Here is a 5529-nt window from a genome sequence, read left to right as displayed (position 1 = left end):
ATCTGTCCATCATCGTATAAAGCCCGCCCTGACAATTTGATTCATACTCGCGCTACTACTGAGCAGAGCCAGACCGAACTTCCCGACCTCAAACCTTGTGGGCGGGACTAAGTTCGGAATGGCACCCAGGCTACTCTTTTTTTTACATAGAGCCACAATCTAAGCTGCAGGTTTAGTACAGGGATTCCCAAACTTTATGCCAAGGCCCCCCTACACCAGTAGCTGAAGCGCCCCCCCCCATATGAAACATGCGTAAAAACTCAAGTGTAAGCTACAGCGACAAAATTAAAAAAATGAGTGAATAAACAACCTAATTAAAAACACATTTATTTTGTAAAGATGAAGTCACAATTATATTTAATTAAACTTTAATTCATGAATTTAATGAATAAAATATAACAATAACATAGGCCCACCACTTTAATTTTTTACTAACCTTTTTTTAATAATTAACCTCTTTATACCTTGCAAAAACAGAAAGATTTGTGAACAAATCCATTTTATTCCTCTTAGTCCTTGTCAGGGTCGTGAGGGGCCGGTGCCTGAGACCTCCAGCGACACACAACCATGCACAGACACAGACTCACACCTAAGGACAATTAGAGAAGCCAGTTACCCTAACAGTCATGTTTTTTAACTGTGGGAGGAAGCTGGAGTACCCAGAGAGAACCAATGCATGCACAGGGGAAAATGCAAACCCCATGCAGCAGAGATGGGAAATGTGGAGTTAACAAGTCATCTCCATGTAATGTATTTAATCTACCCAGCCGATTAACAAGGTGAGTCCAATCTGCACAGGTTGATTCATCGGTGAAGATTGGACTCATCTGCTTCAGTGGGTGGGTAGAATAAATACATGACCCTGGGCTGGGAATCGCACCCACGGTGTCACTGAGTACCCCTCTAACTGGAATCGTACTTTTCAAATATGCAATGAAAAATTTACAACCCTATGAAAATGAGACTTTCAACATTCGTTACAGAAATTTACTATATTGTAAGATCAATCACCCAACAGCCACCGTGATACTATAAATTTACCAAAATGAATAAAATCCAATCTGACTGGTTGGTAGATTTTGCACAAGGGAAAGCTGATTTTTAAACCTGATGTGTGAGTCTAAACTGAAATGTCATCATCACTAGCTGCATAAATGTGCAAAAAGCAGAGCCAACCAATCAGACTAATTTAAATTTGTTTTCTTGACCCAAAAGACAAAAAAAACGTTTTATATTTGGACACCAAATAAAGTAAAACAAACAAAAAGCAGTCAGACAAAAAACAACAATTAAACAAATATTAATGATATGATAATAATCGGTAAAGACTATTAGCTACACGGATTGTATGATCTTAAAGTGCTGCTATTGGTTCTTGCAGCAGAGGGGCCCAAAATTTGTCAACTTCTACCACAGCTTACGCTTTAGCATCCAGACCAAAGCGTCTCAGGCAGCTGACTCAGACAAAAAAAGACAGTTGGTCCCAGAAGAACTGTTCATAAGACCTAAGAGCAACAGGCCTCAGGAAGCATACTTCTGGCGCCATTATGGGGCCCCAGCCGCCCTATGACCTTTACAGCTGTTTGTAATAAATCCTGCAATATTCTCACTCTAGAGGGCGCTGTTGCCTCTATATAAACACCCCAACCTTAGAGGAGGGGTGATGCTGAAAGACATTATTGTCCTTTTATCCGTCTATCAAGCTTTTATGGAACATAACCGCTTTCACATCAGCTTACATGTGGGATCCTATGTAGCTCTAAACAGGATTTAAAACCTTATTTTTATATTTATTTTCTATTCTAAATCTAATCTGTTCTTAAAAAGTAAATAATCTAGATGTTTTATCTTTTGCAAGTGAGATATTGACAGCTCATAACCTCTTAACAAAACCTTAACTATTCACAGTGCTATTTGGATGATCTATTAGTTTCTTCATCTTTCCTGTAGTCCTAAACTACAGGAAATGATGGGGTATTTCTACAATATTGTTCTATTCCTTTTATTTTCTTTGTAACTTTTGGATCTCAAGATGTTTTTTTTTTGTAAACAAGTCTGTTCCTTTTTCCTATTGTTGCTCTGATGTGGAATCACTAGGATTCTCATCAGTACCACACAGTTTGTCATCATCCCTCACTTTAACTCATTTTTCTTTGATTCTTGCTCAGGTTATATTTCTTTTCATACACGTGTAACACTTTTTAAGATGCAAAACATCTTTTTGTTAAAATTGTATCCCGATACAGTGGAGGCCTTTGTTTTTTTTTTATGTTCGGGTTCTCTTAAGATATTGAGAAATGTAATCTTGTTAGTATGTTGGAGGCAAATCTTATCATTCTAATGTTTTGTTTTGTTTTTCTAATGGTCTGTAGTCTGTATTTTGTAATGCAGATTATAGTTGCTTTAAGAAATAAACCCTCATTATAATAAAGATTATTTGTATTTCTATCTTTTGTCCAACTTTTCTATAAAGTAATGAAATTCTGTTAAATTTGTTTATGACGTTTTGGGTTCTAAGATGTTGTTTCTCTGTATTGCCACTAGAGGGCAGCAGTTAGTCACTGATTAGCAAACCTAAACCCAGTTATATTTAATTTGTGTAACTTTACTTTAACCTACTTTACTTTGTGGTTTTAATGACACATTTTTTTTATCATTTCATTGCTGATAAGGGATAAAAATATATATTTTATAGAAATTCCAGTGAGGATCAAGGTTCATGCAGAGCAGCATTAATCTGTGATCACTAATCTCATTTGTTTTTCTCATATAAAGAGAGTGCATCCATGCTGCCCCCATGCTTCATTCTGAGATTGCATTGTTGTTTTTACTCATGTGAAATCCCTTCCTTTATTTAGTAACTTCAATTGCATTCATGTTATTTTTAAAGCCCAGTGGTGGAATGTTAATCCCTTATTTGGGATCATACCAGCATTTAGCAAACTGCTTCCTACGGTCTTTAAAAGCAGGATGATAACATTAACTCTCCCCAAATGGAGTTGTTTACAGATTTCCTTGTTGAATGTTTTAATATTGTCTTGAATTTTTTATATATTTTTAATTAAAGTAAGGTTTTCAACAGTGTCATTGAATGGCTCAATCCAGATCTGTGTTGCAATGTTTTTGTTGCTTTTTTTTTGTCTGTCACTGTGAAGAAAGAGCTTAGTTATAATCTAATATTCTTGTTTTATTAGTCCATAGATCATTGACTTAAATAATTTAAAGAACAAGCTAAGGACAGAGCTCTAAGGAGCTCGGTCACCCGGGGAGATCTCTGAATGGACGCACTGCTTCTCATCATCAAAAGAAGTCTTTTGGTGGATTTTTTTTATGCCTTTCTTTAAAAATGTTCCAATCATGTGCTACTGTAAGAAGACCCCAAAAATAGATCCAGGAATCATTTAAGGAACTGCATACAGTGCAGTGCCCCTCTTGTATGAGAACACCTTTGGATTCATCAAAACAGGCTTCAAATTCAGAAAAATTTGGTCTTGGACGGATGGATATGATGCAGTATTTTTGTCTTTATTCTCTGAATGTGTTACAAAAATTTAGACTGGGCATGCAGTAAATCCAAAAAAGTTAGCAGTATTGATAAAACTTCATATGCATTAATGCAAAGATCCTTGTTGTAAAGTAAAACAGATTGAAATTTAGTATAGCCTTCAGTTGAGCTTCTTATTTGGATTAAATATAGCGTACGCTCAAATAATTCGGCAAGAAAAAAAATTATTCTTTTATAAATTTTTACTAGATGTGTTTTAAATAGATGTGTTTTAATAATTAGAATAAACTGAAATCTTTTATTTTTGGTCATTTAACTCAGTTTTTGGGTCGGTCATATTGTTTCTCTGTGTGTGTCACTGCCCATCTACCTGGAAAAAGTCATTGTAATTAATAGATTGATTCTCTATGAAGATGCTGATAAAGTTTGGCAGCCGCCCATAATGCCAAAAGCACGGATACATGGTGAAATAATGGTGGTATCTTTGTGTTTGTTTGAACCGAGCCCAAAGCCTTTAAATAGTCTGTTGGGACATTAAAATTCCCCGGACAAATGAAATTAGGGATTTTTCTGTAGCCTACAGTTTTTGTATCCAATTATCAGAATGGACCAAAATATTGATTTAATTAAGTAATTTATTTATTTCGTCCATGTCATGATTGTCTTTTTTTTCCCATTTATTTTTCTTCTTTTTTTTTAATACAAAAACGATTACAAAAAAAAGCATTTTTCTTTTTTCCATGAACAAAACCGGAACAGAAGAAAAAAACATCTTATAGTACCTGACTCTTTTATAACATCTTAAAGAAAGAATAAAAGCTGCTTTATGAATGTGCATTTTAATATTTTAGTTTATAGCCAAAGTTCACGTTGAAACATAGAAAGGAAATATACATATCGATATATATATAGATATATATATATATATAAAAAAACAACTCTATCTCACCTATCGCGGGCGGCCTTCCCCCCTTGTTTCCTCCAAGCTCGGTTCCTCTACCAGAGGCCTGGGAGCTTGAGGGTTCTGCTCAGTATCTCTTCTGTTCCTAGAACTGAACTCTTCTGGACTGAGATGTCTGATGTATTTCCAGGGATCTGCTTTAACCACTCCTCCAGTTTAGGGGTCACTGCCCCAAGGGCCCCAATGACCACCGGTACCATTGATGCCTTGACCTTCCAGATTTCTCCAGCTCTTCTCTGAGCCCCTGGTATTTCTCTAGTTTTTCATGTTCTCAGTTCTTGGCCCCTTGTATTTTCATCTCTTTTTATTTATTTATTTTGTATTATTTGTAAAGTGACCTTGAGTGTCAAGAAAGGCGCTGTTAAATAAAATGTATTATTATTATTATTTTTCCTGATGCTGCAGTCACTTGGTATTGCTATGTCTAGAACGGCTTTCCCGTGCTTATTGTCCAACAACACCACAATGTCCGGTTGGTTTGCCATTACCATTCAGTCCTTCTGTATGTGGAAGTCCCACAGGATCTTGGCTCGGTCATTCTCAACCTGTTTCCCACTTTAATTTTGGGGTTTCCAGCCCATATTCTGCACAAATTCCTGTGTACTATTCCATCTACTTGGTTATGGCGCTCCATGTAAGCTTTCGCTGCCAGACTCTTACACCCTGCAGGTATATATACAGTGGGGCAAAAAAGTATTTAGTCAGCCACCAATAGTGCAAGTTCTCCCACTCAAAAAGATGAGATAGGCTTGTAATTTTCATCATAGATATACCTCAACTATGAGAGACAAAATGAGAAAAAAAAAATCCAGAAACTCACATTGTCTGATTTTTAAAGAATTTTTTTGAGAACTTGCACTATTGGTGGCTGACTAAATACTTTTTTGCCCCACTGTATATATATCTATATATATATATATATAGATATATGTGAGTGTATGCAAGCATATATGTGAGTGTATGCATCCATATATGTGAGTGTATGCATCCATATATGTGTGTATGCATGCATATATGTGTGTGTATGCATGCATATATGTGAGTGTATGCATGCATATATGTG

Source organism: Cyprinodon variegatus, unplaced genomic scaffold (genome assembly GCF_000732505.1).
Source record: "Cyprinodon variegatus isolate N-32 unplaced genomic scaffold, C_variegatus-1.0 Scaffold587, whole genome shotgun sequence".
NCBI lineage: Eukaryota > Metazoa > Chordata > Actinopteri > Cyprinodontiformes > Cyprinodontidae > Cyprinodon > Cyprinodon variegatus.
The sequence above is the reverse complement of the archived record's forward strand: the minus strand, read 5'-3'. Positions refer to the sequence as shown.